Source organism: Pezoporus occidentalis, unplaced genomic scaffold (assembly GCF_034315485.1).
Source record: "Pezoporus occidentalis ecotype Australia unplaced genomic scaffold, CSIRO_AGI_Poc_V1 ctg270, whole genome shotgun sequence".
NCBI classification, from domain to species: Eukaryota; Metazoa; Chordata; class Aves; order Psittaciformes; family Psittacidae; genus Pezoporus; species Pezoporus occidentalis.
In genome coordinates, this window is record NW_026914612.1 from 318,927 (window position 1) to 338,187 (window position 19,261).

The window sequence follows — 19,261 nt, forward strand, 5'->3', positions numbered from 1 at the left end:
AGGCATCAGAAGCGCCGGCATCCCCAAAACCAACCCAAGTGAGGCAGCATCCTCTGTGTTCACGCCTACCCAAAGCAAGTGTCTTCACTGTGTGCTGCCCTGAACCACCACCACACTGTACATGAGCTCTTCCGGTCCCTCCCTCACCGCCTGCTCATCTCTCCACACTTCATGGCTTAGGCAGGGTACTGACGGTCACCTACAGCACTGATCTGTCCTTCATTTCCTCCTCTTCTCCTCCGGTCTCCTAACACAGCCTTGGAGGTTTTCTTGCTTCTGTCTATCCTGCCAGACCCCTTGACCCAGCAGACATGAGGATCACACAAAGCAGAGAGTTATGTTTCTAAAGGGTTGATGGAGTGGCCCTGAGTCATTTGTAGGAAAGTAGCAATGAATGGTGAGCACACAGCCATGAAATACCTGGGGATCTGCCTTTTACTTCTTCCCTCACTGAAATCCTATCTCTGCTCCCAGTAGCAGTGCTGCAGACACTTGGGTACTTAAGTGGGTTATAACCCATTGACTGTGGCCAGTAACAGAGAGAGAGGATCATAGAGTCTACAGGAGGCCATGGAGATGCTGCGAGGGCTGGAGCAGCTCTGCTCTGGAGCCAGGCTGAGAGAGCTGGGCTGGGTCAGCCTGGAGAAGAGAAGGCTCCTGAAGGGGAGACCTGAGAGCAGCTCCAGTGCCTAAAGGGGCTGCAGGAAACCTGGAGAGGGGCTTGGGACAAGGGCCTGGAGGGACAGGCCAAGGGGAATGGCTTTAACCTGCCCGAGGAGAGACTGAGATGAGCTCTTAGGCAGAAGCTCTTCCCTGTGAGGGTGCTGAGGCGCTGGCACAGGGTGCCCAGAGAAGCTGTGGCTGCCCCATCGCTGGCAGTGTTCAAGGCCAGGCTGGACACAGGGGCTTGGAGCAAGCTGCTCTAGTGGAAGGGGTCCCTGCCCATGGCAGGGGTTGGACCTAGATGAGCTTTAAGGTTCTTCCTACCCAAACCAGTGGATTCTGTGATGATTGCTTTGCTTACCTTCAGTCACCTTCCTCATGTTGCAATTGCTCAGGACATTGCTCCAAGTACCTCCTCCTGATCCTATATTGAGATCTCTGCTGCATCTACCTCTGAGGACCACCTCTCCTGCTGCCAGAGCTGGCCTGAGCACACTTGGTTTTCAGAGGGAAGCTGACATGTTTAACACTATCTAATCTTATTCTCTTCCATGCTGCTGAAAACGAGTTCATCATGTGTCTTGCAGGGTGTCCCAAAGCCGAGGTCATTAATGGAAAGAGTATCTTGCCATGCTCTGATGAACAGAGGAAATTGGAAATACATCATTTTGAGGATTTTGTGGCCATAATAAAAAGTATATACAATGGTTCCATTCACCAGAGCCTCAGATGTTTCCATTAGCCAGCGCTGGTGGTAAATACACTCACATCAGACATTTTCATAGCACTGAGAAGAAAAGGTTTCGACGTTTCACCTTAACCACTAAAAGCAAGCAAGCCACCATACCCACTCCTCACCCAAAATACTCACCACAAGGAGGTCAGGTCTGAAATGCTACCATCAGCAGCCTTGGTTCGCCCCAGCTTACGTTAACCCTGCAGCGGAGAAGACAGATTTCTGGGAAATGAAGGAACATGCACACCACAAGACCCAACTGAATAAGTCATTATTAGCAAAATTTCACTGGAAAACAACTATTTCTGCTGGAGTCCTCGTTTCTTGTGAACGGGCCAATTCAAAATTATTAGCAGAATTGTGAGGAACACAGAGAGAATTCAGAGAAATAAGGCAAAGACCTTCACAGGTCATCTTTGGCTGACACCTGATCATGGAGAGGTTACAAAGGAGAGGTGGAAAGTACAGAAGGGGCTGGGTTTCTGCTGGTTGCTACTAACTAGGAAGTGGTACTGATGCAGAGAAGTGAAGGATGGCAGCACAGTGAGGAGATGCTCAGCATCCCCATGTTGGGTTGGGAGGGAGGCAAAGTAACTGAGTCAGGGGTTAACAGGCTTAGCCCACTGCACGTTTTGAGCTGCGTTTCACTGATGACTTCTATCAAAGCCTTTCTTAGGAAAAGCACTACTGAGATTGTGAAGACCACTACTGAGTGCCTGCATATGTCTTTGGTGAAAGAGTCCGCTTCGTGCTACCATCTCCACCCGCACTTGTGTGGGCATCTACTGGATACCCACAGCTCCTGGAGTCTTCCCCATAACAAATCAGCTCATTCTTTGGCCAAGTCTTCACCACCCAGAGCTGCTTCTGTCATTAATTCATCAATGAGTTGTGCTGAATACCAGTGCAAGCTGCAAAGATAAATGTGGACACACTTGAAATCCTGTTCATCTCTTAACCACTGTGACCTCCATGGGCAAAGACTTGTACTAATCCCAACTGAATTTAAACAGAAGTTCTTTTAACTGGGAAGACAGTAAATACAGACGATACATAAATAGATTACAAAATGAGCCCAATGTCATTTGGTTGTTCAAAATGATTGTGGAGTCTCCATCCTTGGAGGCATTCAAAAAGCTGTCTGGAAGTGGTCCTGGGCAACCAGCTCTACATGACACTGCCTGAGCAAGGAGGTTGAATGAGATGACCTCCTGAGGTGCATTCCATCCTCAACCTTATTGTGACTCTGTGATTTCAGAGATGACTACTGTTAAGTTTGCTTCAGATTTCCCTATGCAACACATTAATGTTAACAAAGGAGCCAGGAATGGCAAAATATGTGTGTCAGCAGCCCTGGGACCCCAAAATTGGGCAATTTGTCTCCAAGGGTGGTCAACAGGTAATGTCCTGGCATAGGAAAAGGCCAAGCTTAGAGATGGCCTTCATAGAATCATAGGATCAACTGCGCTGGAAAAGACCTTTAAGATCATGAAGTCCATCATCAAGTTTCAATGATCTCCTTTCATAGAGATGTTGTCTATGCAGAAGATTGTGAAAGGGTATTTATTGCTTTCACACAAGCAATAGAGGACTATTCTCCAGGACAGGAGCTTCTAATCCCAAATTACCTAGTACTTTTCTATCAGTCTCAAAGCAGCACACCTCTCATGCCGTGTCAACCAGAGTGTGTGGCAGCGCACCATGAACCTGTTAGCTATGGAGCTGGCTGGGGATGATTTCACCCACGCACACCTCCCTTCACCACTGCTATGTTAAATCAGCCCTTCATGTGGCCATGCCCTGTGAAAATGATGCCTGTTGAAGGCAAACAGCAACCCCATCTCTTATTCTTCTTCTTTTCTGCTTGCTTTGCCTGATTTTCTTAAATCCAGACAGCTTTGCTGCTCTGGCTGAGAGCATGGTGAGGCAATTGATTGAGTCAGCAGAGTGAGGAAGCCATGACCTGGGGTAGGAAGGTAGGACACAGACAGGAGGGAGGCAGAATGTGGGAACCAGTAAGTGAGGGCAGGCAGCAGCTTTGCCTCCCTCAAACTCTGCCTTAAAATGCACTTTATGCATCTTCTTAAATTGATTCTTTTTAATATTGTTTGGACTTGATGATCTTAAAGGTCTTTTCCAACCTAGTTTGTTCTATGAATGCTGCCAGCTCATGACTGCTGAGAAACCATAGCATAGAGCCCCAAATGACTTTGAACTGTTATAAAATCACAGCTTAGCAAACTTTATGGACTGGGACCACATCTTGCATCATTTCTTTGGTTGGTCTTTGATATGAGACTAACAACTCATGGAGGGTACTGCAACACCACCAGTGATAAGACCAGCATCCCAGTCGATTTGTTTCTTTTGGTAGCTTGAAAGGGACAATGCACATCTCCAGCCAAAGAGTTCCAAAGAAGTAAAGCCAGGCTTGACCCTCTAGAAAGATTCTCCCATAATTACTCAACCTTTTCTGGTGAAGCCTGGGAGATGTGCACCATCACACAGTGTTTTGGAAGTGGTTTGGTTTGCTCACTGCATTTCCTGTCCTCTTTTGCAGAAGCTAGAGAGCTCCCAAGATGGAAATGTGTAACAGACCTCACTTGGGAATGGGTGGTTTGGGGAGCATTGAAACCACCATATACTAGAAAGGATGAAGTGACCTCTCTGGTCCTTTCCGAGCTCTTTCTTTATGATGGAAACTGAAAAGTAAACCTGGTGTTAACATGCAGCGCACACTTTCAGCAGAAATGAAAACCTTTAGGGAGAGAAAGAAAACATAAAAAGCCTAATTTTCACGTTATTTTAACATTGGAAATGTTTAACTTGCTATATCTTCTTAATTTTTCAAGCGCATTGACTCATTAACTGAGTTTCAATTTATTTAAAGCACAGAGGAACGTTTTACCTTCTTCCACAGCAGTTATTGCATGTGCTCCCTTGTTATTTTTTCCCCACACCTTTTTTCAATGAACAAGAACTTGCAAGTTCAAACCCAAACCAGTGCTCAACTCTTCTGAGTTTGGAACACCCCAGAATGGCCCATTGCCCAAATGCTCAAGCAGTTTGATTTCTTCTTCCTTACTGAAAATGTAGGTGGTTCGCAAACACAGGAAAGAAAACACTATGGCTTGTGGTGATATTTTCCACCAGAAAGATGCAGCTTTAAGGGCTTTTGGTTTCCAAATACCTACACCCACAGGAGTGGCCTCGCCTGTTGTAGAAGGCGAGGCCTGATTAATTCTACAAGTTAAATGACAATAATAATACACAGTGCTTGAAGCACGTTTCAGTGGAAGCTCTGGGTCAACTGGGTAATGAATATGGAAGATGCCTCCCAGACTACAGGGCTGTTGGTTTTAAACAGGCAAAAATCTGCTGTGTAAAAGAAGGGGAAAATCTGTTCTCCATGTCTTTGGTGGACAGAATTGAGTTGAAGATGTCCCTGCTCATTGCCGGGGGTTGGATTAGATGACCTTTAAAGAACTTTTCCAACCCAAATCATTCTGATTCCATTTCTAGACATGGGCTTAAATCACAGCAAGGAAGGTTTAGGTTACACATTAAGGGAACAGAGCTTTGGGCCAGGATGTACATTGGAGGTACAAGAAGGACAGGATGGGTGAATGGCCCTTCAGAAAGGCCTCATATTGTTTTTCCCTTGAGGCAGGCACTGTCCTGACAAGGATTTTTCCTGCTCTGAGACCTTGCTGTTGTATGGCCAGGCGTTTTGCTAGGAGATAATTCAGGCCGAAAACTTTTTCTGCCCCAATGCTGAGCTAAGTGGCCTGATGTGCTGTTTTATGTGATACACAGAAATAATCCTGAGCCTAAATCTTGATTTGCAAAAACTCCTGTAGGCAAAGTGATCCCCATGTAACCGGCTGCTGTGTCATGCTCTCCCTCAGGTGGGATCTGGTATATATGGGGGGCAATATCAAGGAGATCAGGGAATGGGGGAGACAATTTGGGGCTGCATCACAGCTGGATATTCCACTACGATGCCTGAAGCTTGCACTTCACTAGTGTAAGTGCAGGCAGACACAACGGTCCTTGAAAGATCACATTCCTGTACAAATTGTAGCAACAGCATCAGCAACCAGAGGAGATGAAAACTTACGTTTGGGATGGGAATACATGGGGTTTGAATTATCTACAGCTCACAGTTACCTGGGGAGAAAGAACCTCTTCTGAATGCTTGTGGTATCAACACAACTCTTGCCCCTCAAACATAATGGACTCTGATGCAGACAAGAAGGATGGATACATGAATTAATGATGTGTGAGCAATTAAAATGCAAAATCATCTGCCTCATGAAATGCCTTTTTCTCTCCTGCTGTTAACAGGAATAGGTATTATACTCAACTCAAACTGAAAATAGAAGAGAACCACTCTTTGAAAGCAATCCATTTCCCCTGGTTTCCAAAATCCTGGAAGTGTTTCCCTTTGCCTTGCCTCTCCTTTCTTTACTTTAATGCATACTTTACATTGTAAGGAACAGCAGCACGGGCAAAATTATCACAATGGTATTCAAAGAACCATCTCAGGTGTTCAAAGTGACCACTTACAAGGTCCTAAACCACCTCATTTGGATGAGTTCAAACAAAACATCTTTTACAGGTCCATCAGGTGGTTATGTTTTGCACCTCTAACGTTGCATTGACCTTGTAGAGATTTGGTTTGAGATTCTTCTTCATTAGAGCCTTAAGACCCACAGAAGGTACCTGAACATGGTCTCATATCTTCTATGATTTCATCAGGGGTGCGAGGGACATCTGCAGATCTCCTTGCTACAGCTGTAGTTGTATTTGTTTGACTTAGCAGCAGCGAAGCCCACTAGTCTCACAGGTCTGATGTGTTCCTGCAGGACAGGAGGATTTCACACTGTCTTCTCCAAAATCATTTGGCTCCCACATTTCTGGGGTTTCCTTTCCTTCTTGTTGCTCCCCTCACAGGTTCCCAGACCAGTTTCCCCCTCCAGATTCACCTGTCCACAACCCCCAGCATCACACCTAATCTTGCAGCACAGGAGGAAGCCACAGGATCAGTGGAGATGAGAAGGTCTCCCAGGGGATGTCCTGAGTAAAACCCACCTCAAGCCCTGAAAAGGATGCCCTGAACAGGTATTGCCAATCCCTCTTTCACACAACGACCTCCTCCAAGACTGGGCCTGCCTGGAAGAGAGAAGTTTCAAACACCCATGTCCAAGGATGTAGCGCGATGGGACAGATGAACAAGGAAAGACTTCCCTACCGACTTCCCCTCTGCATCCCCCAGCAAACCTCCCCTGCCAGCCACAACAAGGCTCTGCAGCCTGAAAGCATCGAGTTTGTCCTCTTTATCTCATTCTCCTTGATGAGCACTTGTTTGCCGAGGTTTCCCTGTCTACACCATGTGCCCAGCCCCAAAGCGGAGTCCCTCGCAGGACAGGGCACGATGCTCACCCGCAGCCAGCACCGAGAACTGTGGGATGGGACATTCTGGGGGCAAACAAAGGGAGGGAGCGCAGCGGGGTGGTGCCGACGAGGAGGAAACGGAGGAGGAAGAGGCGGCGAGGGGAGTCCCGGCGGCGGGCGGCTGTGCGCCGAGCCGAGCAGTGCGAGCGGGGCTGGAGTGGGCTCAAGCCGCGTTGAGCCGAGCGGAGCTGAATGAGGCTGAGCTGAACTAGGCTGTGCAGGGCTGAGTTGAGCTGAAACGAACCAGGCTGAGCCGAGCCAAGAGGAGCCGAGCCGGACTGAATTAGGCTGCGCCGAGCTGATCTGAACTGAGCCTGCCGGACCGGGCTGAGCCGAGCCAAGCGAAGGTACCGGCCGCGGAGCCGTGCGGAGGGCTGGGGGGCTGCTCGGACCGGACGATGTGCAGGGGTCAGCGGGCACAGGAGTACCAGAGCCAGAGGGAAAGGCTGGGGCACCCCTTGGTGCTGATGGCATTTCATTGTACCCGGGGGGGGCTGCTCAGGAGGCTGCTTCAGCTGCCCGTTCTGCTTCTGTTACCGGGTGTCGAAGCTGGCAACTTGATATTTAGCCGAAGAGTTCTTTCTTATTTTCCCTTTTTGCCTTAAATAATTGTTTAAATGCCTTTCACGCTTTACACCATCTGTCTTTTGCCAGTGTTTGTGGTTTCATGATCACTTTTTCCTGCCTTTAGCAAAGTGTTGTTTTCTCCCATGTGCCTTCGTGCAACACGGAGGGGGGAAAATGAGAAAGAAACGATGAAAACCGTCTACAACCAAAGTGTTATTCAGCAAACAGGGGAAAATATAGAGGGGAAAATAGCTTCCCCCGCCAGGTTGTGTGATGTTTTGTAGGTGTTTTTTGGTTATAGCACTATAAACAGCCAGATAGAAGTCTGGGTTTAGAGGTGATGCTGTATCTCAGTAGCTGGATATATCATTGTCAAATTGAGTTCATACAAAGCCGTGCTGTGATAAGTTTGAAAGCAGATCTGAGTGGTAGATGTGAGTTGCCTCCATCCCTCCTCCTCTGTGTAGTGTTGTGAGCTGCATTAACTTTTGGAGAGGACACCCAGTCTGGCTGCTGGGTCTTGGGACCTGGGTTATGTTCCCTGCATGCACACTGAATGCTAATGAAGAACTCTTGGGTACAATCAGATCCTTTTTAATTGTAACTACAACGCAGCTAACTTGTCAGCTGTGCTTTCCCAGCTCCAGCAGTGTGATACTTTGCAGGGATGGAAAGCGTTTTATAGGCTGTTTCTTAATTTCCACCCGTGAAACAACAGTAGCAAAGAAAACAACTACAGCAGCTGAAAGCCACTAGGTTGAGTCGTGCTAATAGCAGATTATTTAGTAGCGTTATGAGGGCACTGAACTTGCTATTAAAAAAAAAGAAGAACTATTTGTGGTGAACAGGGCAATGTTCTGACTTCTGTGCTTGTGACAAACCCTTGAGGCCCTGGACCTGTGTTTTTTATAGTTCTCTCCTTTTTTATCCTTCTTTTTAATTGAAGAAAGGACTTCACATCCCAATTGAGGCCACCAGGTATTTATGAGTTATTCTTGGGGCATGTACTTCAGAAGCTGACCCAAGGGGCCAACAAGGAGAGCCAGCTCCAAGGAGCTCCATCACAACCAGCTCTCCCATCTGGTTGTGATGGAGCAGGGCTGCATTCACTGGAGGTATGAGATGGCCTCATAGGACAACTGCTGTCCTGCAGCTCACAGGCCCACTGACCTGCATGTGGCTAAATGCCTGATCAGAGTTGATCTGGATCCCAGTGTGGGCTCTGCCTTTACCTCTTTATTGTTATCCAGGCTGGACATGAGACTTTGACATCCATTCATGTGGAACCCCTCCTTTTCCTCACATGGTTCTTTGGCCAACCCCTATGAGGACACATGATGAATGTAGCAAGTAATCTTGACTTGAAAGACTCCCTGCTTTGGGATGATGCCACTGCTGCCCTCACATAGGCAATCACTCACTATTTAGACTTTGCCCGCACTTCTACATGTCCTTTGGGATTTGTTTCAAAGCCCTATCAAAGGTTCAGATCCCCCTTCTGTACCTCCATCTTATACCTCAACAACCCCCCTGTGCCCAGGCTGATTTTGTCATCACTCTGCTACATTGGGTAGAACTTTTCAGGTTCACAGGGGAGCTATGAGCAGAGGGTTATTACACTGAGGGTGGAACTAAGTTTTTTCCCCATTGCAAGTGTGTTTTCTTTCAAATAAAGCAACTGAGTTGATTCTCAGAGCTTCTCATTAATGCAGTGTGTGGATGCATCACATCAGAGGTGGAGGGTCTCAAAGGAAAAGTTTACAGGGAGAGACGAAGAAGGAGGAGTGGCAGGAAGGAGAGCCCCATCAGCTTAGCTTCTCAGCATGGGAAGTTTTTATTGTTCCTCCTTGGGTTCTTTTCCAGGATATTCTCTGTATCTCATAGAGTCACAGAACGGTTTGGGTGGGAAAGGACCTTAAGATCATCCAGTTCCAACCCCCCCTGCCATGGGCCCGCACACCTCACACTAAACCATGGCACCCAAGGCTCTGTCCAACCTGGCCTTGAACACTGCCAGGGATGAAGCATTCACAACCTCCCTGGGCAACCCATTCCAGTGCCTCACCACCCTAACAGTAAAGAACTTCTTATATACTTCCACTTTGTTCTGAAGAATATAACTTCTGATCACAACTTTTTGGTTCCTTCTCTTATTGTAAGGGTTTAGTTGCAAAGAGCTCTGCAGCAGCCTAAGAAGGAGGTAAAGTACTAACCACCTTTCAGGGCTTTGTTAGGAGGACTGCTCTATAGGAACTGCTCTTTACACATGTTTGTGGATGTAAGTTGAAACACTTGGCTGCAAACTGTGCTGTTGCTTTTTGCCAAAGCCAGGATTTGTGTAAGCCGAGTGCTGTTCTTTGCCCAAACTTTGGGAAAGTTGTTCTCAAAATAGAAGTCAATACATTAGTATGAATGTCCAAAACCTCTGTGCGTGAAATCATCTATAGGACAAACCAGAGCCTTGATCCTGTGATCACAGGTACTTAGAGCTTGCACACATGGTTACTCACATGCTGTCTGCCTGTTCTCACATAGAAACATTCACCAGGAGAAGGCAGTGTGTGTTAGCCTGGATGCTAACACCTAGCCTCCAAGGGACTGTTTGTTTCCGTTCCATGGTGGTGTTCTCTGTTTGCCTGCAGTTGCATCCTAACCAGAGCATCTGACTCCTGGCTGCAGGAAGGAAAATGCTAGCAAAGGTAATGTAAGCTGCAAAACCCTCCTCTGTAGCCAGTTGTGAAGTGCCTTTTGTGTCGTTGCTTGTTTGTCTTTGGCATTCATTGAGCCTGTTGGAGATTGTTCATTTGTCACCACCATCCAGGTCACGTCCAGCAGCAGGGATAATGTTTATTAACTTTAATGATGTGTGTGGAATGAACCCAGATTGCTCTTCAAATTATGGACAGCTTGGTTTCACAACGAATAACTCATCTGTTTTGTATCATACCTCGTAGCTATGCTATTGCTTTAGAGCAGCTCGCTGGGGCAGAATTGTGCTGTCCCATTATAGGGCATTTTTAGTTCTAACTATGTGTAAGAATCAGAGTCACAGAATGGTTTGGGTTGGAAAGGACCTCAATATCATCCAGTTCCCACCCCCTGCCATGGCCAGGTGTGCCTCACACTAGATCACGTTGCCCAAAGCTCTGCCCAACCTGGCCTTGAACACTGGCAGGTGTGGAGCATTTGCCACTTCTCTGGGCAACCCATTCCAGCGGCTCAGCACCCTCACAGTAAAGAACTTCTTCATTATATCTAACCTGAACCTTCCCTGTTTCAGTCTGAACCCATCACCCCTTGTCCTATTGCTACAGTCCCTGATGAAGAGTTCCACTCCAGCATCCTTGTAAACCCCCTTCAGATACTGGAAGCTGCTCTGAAGTCCCCATGCAGCTTCTCATCTCCTTTCCTGTGTCTGATGAATGGAACAAGTGTACAGCTGTATAGGATGTAGCCAGGGCAGGATGAAAAGGAAATGGTGCAGCTTTCACATAACCGTCCCTTGTCTCTCTCACTGCAGTGCCATGTGTGTGGTGCGGATGTCGGGCTCAGTTATCTCTCAAGTGAATTTCTTGATGGTTATCTGAGCTCTAAAGAGCCCTAAGATTTACATGTGATAAGCTCTACATAGCACTTTTCTGTGTCTTTTTTGTGAATGGTCATTTCCACATCGCATTGGACCTGTTGTGGGCTGGATTACTTCTCAGTTATTATGTCTTTGCCCTTTATTATTATTGCCTCTAGTTGTTATGTCTCTTATGCCTCAGTTATTATGTCTTTTAATTTGCTTGGCATTCATTCAAAGGAAGCATATCTCCTTTTCCTTATCACTGTCAAGTACAAATGTCCCACTTATCTCCAGGAGATACAACAATATACAGCATACGTATAGGAAATAGCAACCCTAAAGACAAAGGCATTTCTAGTTAATAAACAAGTGAGAACAGGGACATTATGAATGCTGTGGCCATGTGTGTATTGTTGTCAGTGGGATTCTATTGGTCCTGTGACTTCTGTTACATCTACTGAACTTGCTGTTTCAGCAGGGAAGTGAAAGTGAAATGCTGAGACCATTATAGGGAATCCTGACCCTGCCAGGTCAATGGGGAGAGAATGGGGTGGATTCAGCTTTGTGCTGTGTCCTCTGCAATGCTTTCCCTGCATGGCCAAGTGGTTTAACCTATAGGTGTTTGACTGGCACTTTGTCACTAAGCTGTCAGTCTGTCAGTCTGGACCTCCATGCTTTGCATAAAGATTATGGAGAAGGTAGCTCTGAAGTTCCTGGGAGGTGCTTGCAGAGAAAGAGAGGCATCTCAGCCAGCAGAACAGTGTGAAAAACCTCACGATCTCCCCAAACCAGGCCCTGAGCTTCACTGAGCAGTGTTGCTGCGTGTAGTCCTCAAACAAAGCAGCAGGAAAGATCATTCTGACTCATTCTGTCACCCAAGGCCAGGGCTTTCTCAACGTTCCATCAGATGATGACATCACTTCTCCAGGAGCAGAAGAGCGCCTTTATGGAGGAGCTGTATCTTTTATATGTGTGTTTGCATCTCATCAGTAATGTCTGGTGAAAACCTGAGTTTAGAGAAAGAAAAAATCCCTGCATCTCATCCCCACTGTTTATGAATTAGAAAAACAGGAAAAGCAATTATAGGAAGTGTCCTTTTTTTTTTCCATGAGAAATATGTATTAGTTCATGAAACCACATTGAAATCATCTCCTAGCACAGGCAAGGCACCAACAATGATGTGTAATTCAGTTTTCATCCAGGGTTGCAAAACTATGAACAGTTAAAGAATTCGATGTGACATCAAAGAGAGGTGCCTATAGGAGATGGCTGGAACATCTTCCATGCCATGTAAAAACCTTTCTATACTTAGCACCTTATAATTGTGCATAAACATGACAGTAGGAGGACTCTGTCCATGATTACAACTGCCCTGACTGGGAGCTGAGGATGACTGCATGAATGCATAATAAAGTTGATCCTAAAGAGTTTACAATGTACATAACTGTTATAGTAAAGGCAGCAGAAGCATGGTACATATGCAAGTAGAAATGGTGAAAGAAGGAGATGGAAGGAGGAAGTCTTGCGACCTTGTGTATTGCAGGATCACAGCTCTTCATGGGAGCATTGACAAGCTCTGTGGTAAGATGTTAGAAGATCAGAGTCTAAGCTGGAAGCTTCAGGGTTACAGAGTCAGTTGGTTTTAAAGGTCGAGAGAAATAAAGGTGTTTTCCTTTCTAAAACACAGAAAATGTTCAGGGGTTTTTAGTTCTTTAATGGAGATATTTTTGTCCACAAGAAAACCATTTTCATTTAGAATGGTATTATTGTGTCACAGGAAATTAGTTAGAGATGGTATGCACTTTTCCATTCATTGGTTTCCTGGAGCTGCCAGGATGCACCATGGCCTCTCTACATGGTGCAGAAAGGTGTTGGCTCCATCCCCAGTGTCCCTGGCAATAATATTCATGGAAGATGTGGCCCTTTGGGTAAACCTGTTTGACAGAAAGAATGAGGATTTGGGGGAACCTTTTGTATAGTTTCTGTGAGACATTATGATACATTGAATGAATCAAACCATTTCAGACTTTGCACCTCGGTTTCCTAGAGCAAAACCCATAACATTTTCATCAGAAAATGGTTTTTTTTTGAGTTGAAAAGGTGGTTTTATATCAAATATGTTGGACAGAATTGTCTATACCAACAGAATCCACTTTCTTACCACCTGCTGCCCAATAGAGGGCTTTGCCATTTAGAAAGGCAGGAAAATGATGCTTGAAACTGGTTTGAAAAGGTTATTCCAGGCACTGATGATAGCATGGGAGAAGATGTGAGTGTGCCTCATCACAACAGCAATCTGGGGCAGGAAAAGCCCTGTGTGGACAGACAGCCTGAGAAGGCAGCCCTGGTTACAGTGAGGTGGGTGTAAGACAGATAGGTATATGGTGAGAGGTGGATGTGGGGCTGGGGAGAGCTAGTACATTCCTCTCTATTGCAGAAGAGTGAAGGTTTAAACTAGAGATTCACTTCTGTTTAGGTCTTTTCCTTGCTGGACCATCTCTGGGGCTAAGCAAGGGATTGGGACTTGCTGCCCATTCTTTTCTGCTGTGCAGGATGCACAGCTCCACCTGATAGCTTTTGTGAGCTACTGGATGTGCTCCTGGGAGCACGTGTATCCCATTTGGCTGGCTATGATAATAAAACAACAGGGCCAGGTACTGTGCTGCAGTCAGCAAGACCATTTAAGTCTCTGGCATGGAAACTGAGTAATAGCATATGATAGGAAGTACTCCTGTAGACAGGATGGATGAGGATCTTTCAAGGAAGGGACATATACCTAAGAGATGGATGTGCTTTTACTCTTGGGACCAGAGGAAGTATCTTGGTTCACTCAGTGTGGGATGTGTGCCCAGACACTGCTGATCCCAACAGTATTGGCTCCATTTCACAAGACCAAATTGCCTATTTTAGGTTTAGTGGGACCCTTGTGACTGTCACAGGACATAACCGCCACAGGACATAAAGGAGATCCTCTCTTGCACTTAGGAAGGGATGTAGCCAGAAAGGGGCAATGAAACGAATGACTTCTCCTAGCAATATAACAAATTCAGGACCTCAGCAGAGACATGGCTCTTCCTGGTCCTAGTATGGATCTGCTCCTCACTCCTATGTCTGGACCAAGTATTGTGGACTAAATCACAGCCCTAAAAAGTCATTGATGAGGGCATAGACTCCTCTGGACTCCTCTGTTGCTTACCTTGATGAGTACGAGGCATTATAAAGATCCAGGAACAGTACAGCAACTTGCAACCCAAACAATAGCTCTAAGTCAAACCCAGATTCCTCTTCTGTTGTCATGCCTGGATATCTCCATGCAAGCAGCCACCCCCCCAGGGCAGGAAGTGCAGTTCCTCCCTCATATGTCACGGCACCACATGTTTGCTGGAAAAGCAAATAAACCCAACAGGTAGAAGTGGGCTGTAGCACCACTATACATACACGTATTTACTGGGAGTGTCGAATTAATGTGGCTCCTCTTGGGGACACAGGGATCAAGGGTGAAAGAGAATGTATTCTCAAAGCAGGCTGGCTGGAGGGCTCTGGCTGACTCATTGTTTTGTGAAGTTCTTCTGGGTTTTTGTGGGAGAAGAATCCATCTAACAAATGGACTTACAACAGTAAGGTTTTTCTCAGAGTATAGGTACGTAGTCTGTCCCTATTGGTCCTCACTGATCCAGTTCTGGATCCAGTTCTGTCCTTGGGACCAAACATGCAGTAGCAATAACCTCACTGAGAGCTAAATGTTTCTGTCTGAGAGGCCAAATGTAACCTGTAATTAAATAAACTGCCCAGGTGTGTGGCCTTTATTTTTTATTAAAAAAGGGAGAAGTGCAAGTGGCAGCAGGATTATCTGCAAACACACACGTCAGGATGGAGTAACTTTCCTGAAACATGGAATCACAGGATGGTTTGGGTTGGAAAGGACCTTAAGATCATCCAGTTCCAATCCCCTGCCGTGGCAGGGATGCCTCACACTAGACCATGTCACCCAAGGCTCTGTCCAGCCTGGCCTTGAACACTGCCAGGGATGGGGCAGCCACAGCTTCTCTGGGCACCCTGTGCCAGTGCCTCAGCACCCTCACAGGGAAGAACTTTTTCCTTATATGTAGGGTTTTTGGGTTTTGCCTTGGCACAAGGGATGTTCTCATTCGGCTTGGACTTGTAATGACACTGTGATTTTGTAATAGCAGATAATAATCTTTAAGGATACTCAGGAACACCACAGCCAGAAACAGGATGGCTGTCCCATTAACGAAGAAGCCATCTAGCACCATAAATCCCAATGAACCTTCCTCCAGACTTCTGTGAGTGCGTTACGAGCAGAAACATCTATTTTGTTTTAAAAACTAAACTTACAGATGATGATGCTTTCAGTTGGATCCAAGCTTTTTCTTCTGAGGAGTTTTTTGATGTGGTCATTTGATTTTGCTGTGGAGTTTCTATGTGCTGAGGAGCCTCCTGCTCTTCTGAGGTAAACCAGCAGTACAAGTTGGGAATAGCTGTGGTAGGGGAAGAATCAGTCTGGATGAAAGTGGAGGCATTTTGGGTCTGATACATTGAGAACAGAAAGAGCAGTTGAGGCTTGTAGAGATTTGTTCAGGCTTGGTTTGTGAATGGAATTCAGACAAGGTCGTGCCCTACTTATCTATGGAAACCAGTGAGACAAATGCTGATGTGGGAGTCACTGCCATTTGTCTTGCAGGACAGTGTGCATGTTGAGAGATGAATTTACCCAGGTTTCCCCCTCCCACCCTTGCAGTAACACTTGCTATTTATGTTTTGATTTATAACATTGGTGAAATAGTAAAGAATGTACATCCTCCTGGTTCCGTTTTCAGGTCTCGCATCCCTTCCTCCCCCTTCTACAAGGAGGGGGTGTTTATTATGGCAGCTACAGATCTTGTTACTAAAACTTCAGAGCAAATAAGGTAGAGAAGGTCTCTTGAAAACAGCTCTATCTGCCCATCCCTGTCAAAGGAGGGTTGTTCTCTACCAGGTATTTTCTAGTAAAATTGGAAAGGATGGTGAATTACCATATGTCATCATTAGAAAATCCAGTTATACAGCTTATGTCAGTTTTGCCAGTTTATAGTTTTTAACACTGTCCCTTCTGCTGTATTTGTAGACCAGATGCAAACCCCACAGAAAGTAAAATAAAGGTTTCAGTGAGTTTTAGTTCAGAGAATGGTATACTTGGGCAAAGTTCTAGACTAGGTTGGACAGAGCCTTGGGTGACGTGGTCTAGTGTGAGAGACCCCTGCCCATGGCAGGGGGTGGGAGCTGGATGATCTTAAGGTCTTTCCAACCTGAACCATTCTATGATTCTATGATCATCGTGTCCTCAGCTTATTTGTCTCGTTCTGCAATACATGTGTTAGTTCATTTGTGCCTTGATGCAGATGAAGACCCATAAGCTGGTCTGTGAATTCATTTAGCTGCTGGCAGGTGAAGCACCATGTTTGGGAGCTATTCCCTCTTGTCTCAGAAGCCTAAACAGCAGACAGATATCTCTACCTGAATTAGCTGCCTGGTCTCTGTGGGGAGAAAGAGGCATTGGAGGTCACCAGGCGTTTGACCCATTTTAGTCAGCTACACGGAGATAATAGAAATTGAAAACCCAGCAGGCCTGTTTCTTCCTGTCTTTTGTGAAGAGACTGTGGGGTGAATAGTCCATATGCAGATCTATACAGGGTAGGAAGTAGAGTGAATTTCTAAAGCTAGGTGTCAGGCATCCCAACTGTATGTTGGCTTGTTTGGGCAAAGAGAAGAGGGAAGGGGACTTCAGCGTGTCAAGATCGATAGGTGGACCCATAGCTCTGTGGGAGAAGTTCCCATAGTATGGTTCCTGGGGATTGTGGTCCCTTTTGGGCAGAGGACTCCAGGAGCAGAAGCATCACCAGCTACAGCCCCATATGTTCATGGACCTCTTTTGCTGTGTTGGTGGATGAGAACTAAGCGGAGGGCAGTGGCATGGTAGACAAGGAGGATGCAGTGTTAATTGAATGAGCTTTGGACCACAGTACTGAGGTAAGCCTCTGAATTCAACCCTTTCAGAAAGATATGAAGATACAGGTTGAAGGTGTGCCAGAAACCCACCGGAGGTTCTAATGCTATAAGCAGGAAGAAGGTTTTCAGCCTAACTGAAGCGAGAGTTTATTTAAGTGTAGTTTTAAAATGAGCTTTAGTATGACTGAGGAAGAGGGAATTATACATCAGAGATTATTGAAGAGGTGGCTGGAATCCAGAGTCATTGGGAGTAGGAAGGAGATAGAGGTCGGTGTTGTGATGGTGTTGACAAGAGGGGGCACAGATACTGATGGCATTTGCAGAAGGGACAGCTGAGATTGATGAGTGATTTTGGTGAAGCTGTGGCAGCAAAGACTGAAGGAGCAGGTCTGCCAGCTTCTGTTGTGCAAAAGGAGTGTTTCTGGTTTTAAGGTATTAGGCAGAATAAACATGGAGCTGTGAAGGTGTGGAGAAGGCTGAATTACCTGACATATCTGTGGTACTGTTCATTATAAAATGTGGGCTGAGTGTTCACAGGGTAGATATTCTTGAAGCCTTACTGGAAGGACTGAGGGCAAGGAGAAAGCTCTGGACCACAGCTGGGTTCATGCTGTTGGTGTGCCTAAAATGAAGTTATCTGGCGGTTCCTGTCTGCTGAGCCTCACAGGAAATGTTGAGTGCTGCAGAGGAGGGTGGAGAAAACACTAATTCTCCTTAAATAATAGTGCAAGCTCTGGAGAAACATGGCACAATCCTAAAGTCCTTTGTGCCACCCAGATGGAAGGTGTGGGTGTCCAGTGTGGGCTCCAGTTACAATGCAAGGCTGCTCTGAGACAGATTTGGCCATGTTTCTAAGGATTATGTGATAATATGAAGCACACAAGAAGCTTTGTTCCTGACAGATGGCTAGACTGACAAGTCAAGGGTGATGTAGTCAGTCTGCCAGGAGGCAGAGGGATGAGCAAAACATTCTTTTCCAGTCCATTTCCATGATTCAGGGTCCAAATACCTTTAGCAGATGTCTGGATTAAATAGTGACATTAAATACCTCTGCTGCTGAATGAGGTTGACCATAGTCATGAAACAGCGCCTGCAGAAGGAAGGATGTTACCATGCCCTGTTATGGTCCTGCCACCATCCTTGAGGCTTTTTCTCCCTTAAGAGAAAGAAAATCAAGGGTAGGTGCAGATGTTGGCCCTGGCAGGAAGTTTGGTGCATTAACAACCATCCTAATACAAGATGAAGTATTTGAGGCACACTCCACCTGTGGCATTGAAATAACAAAAACCCAAACAAACCAAAAACCGAACAGAAAGACTTGCTACACAAGTGTGTGAACCAGTGCCAAAATCATACAGAAACACAGGAACTGCTGTGCTAACGAACAAAGAGGCCAAAGGAAAGGAGATGTTGTAGCTACATCTCAGTTCAAAATGGTTTTATTTCCCTCGTTGCATTGGAAAGCTCTTTGAAAGAATTTTGGGTGCACTGCTTGAAAAACTGAGCGCTGTTGCTTCAAGTTTGGCTTCTGTTTGTTAGAAACCAACTAAGAGCTCAGAAGAAAAGTTAGTAATAAAAACTGTAAATAAGTACAATGTCAATGGTTCTTTTGGAAACCTTTCTTTTGAGTTTGTGTGGCCCGAGTGTTGCAGAAATGGAGTGATGCAGGAAATTGCAGTAACCAGAAGCCCTCCAGAAAAATAAGAAAGCAAACCTCACAAATTGCCTTTAATGACCTAGACCTGAACCAATGCGAACACACGCGTATTTGCAAAGGAAAGTAATCTGAAGAGCTGCATCTTTCCAATGGGACGGGCGAGTGTGTGAGTCTGCTCTGTTTCAGGCCCGCACATGACAAACATTCTTTAAATGGGATGAAATAAAGGGACAGGACCTGAAGGGTTTTATTCCAAGTGGAGATTTCATGGGTCTGCTCTGCTTTTCTTTCCAGTTTACAGAAATAACAAGGGGTTTAGCTTTAGAAGTCTTGTGTCCCCTGAGAGGTATAAATTCACGTTGTCTACTAGAGAACAAAAGGTTTATCTGAAAGAGATTCTCCTTTTGATGTAAGACTTTGGATACTTCTATTTGAATGAATCAAGTGCTGAGGACTGGCCATGGGCATTGGGACCCTCTTTCCATATCTATAGGGACTTTTGGAGCAGATAGGTTTGGCTCCAGCCAGGCAGGACAGCCCCACCCGGCTGTATTTCACTATCTTTTCATGTTATTGCAACTGTTAGACACAAATGCATCTGCTCCTG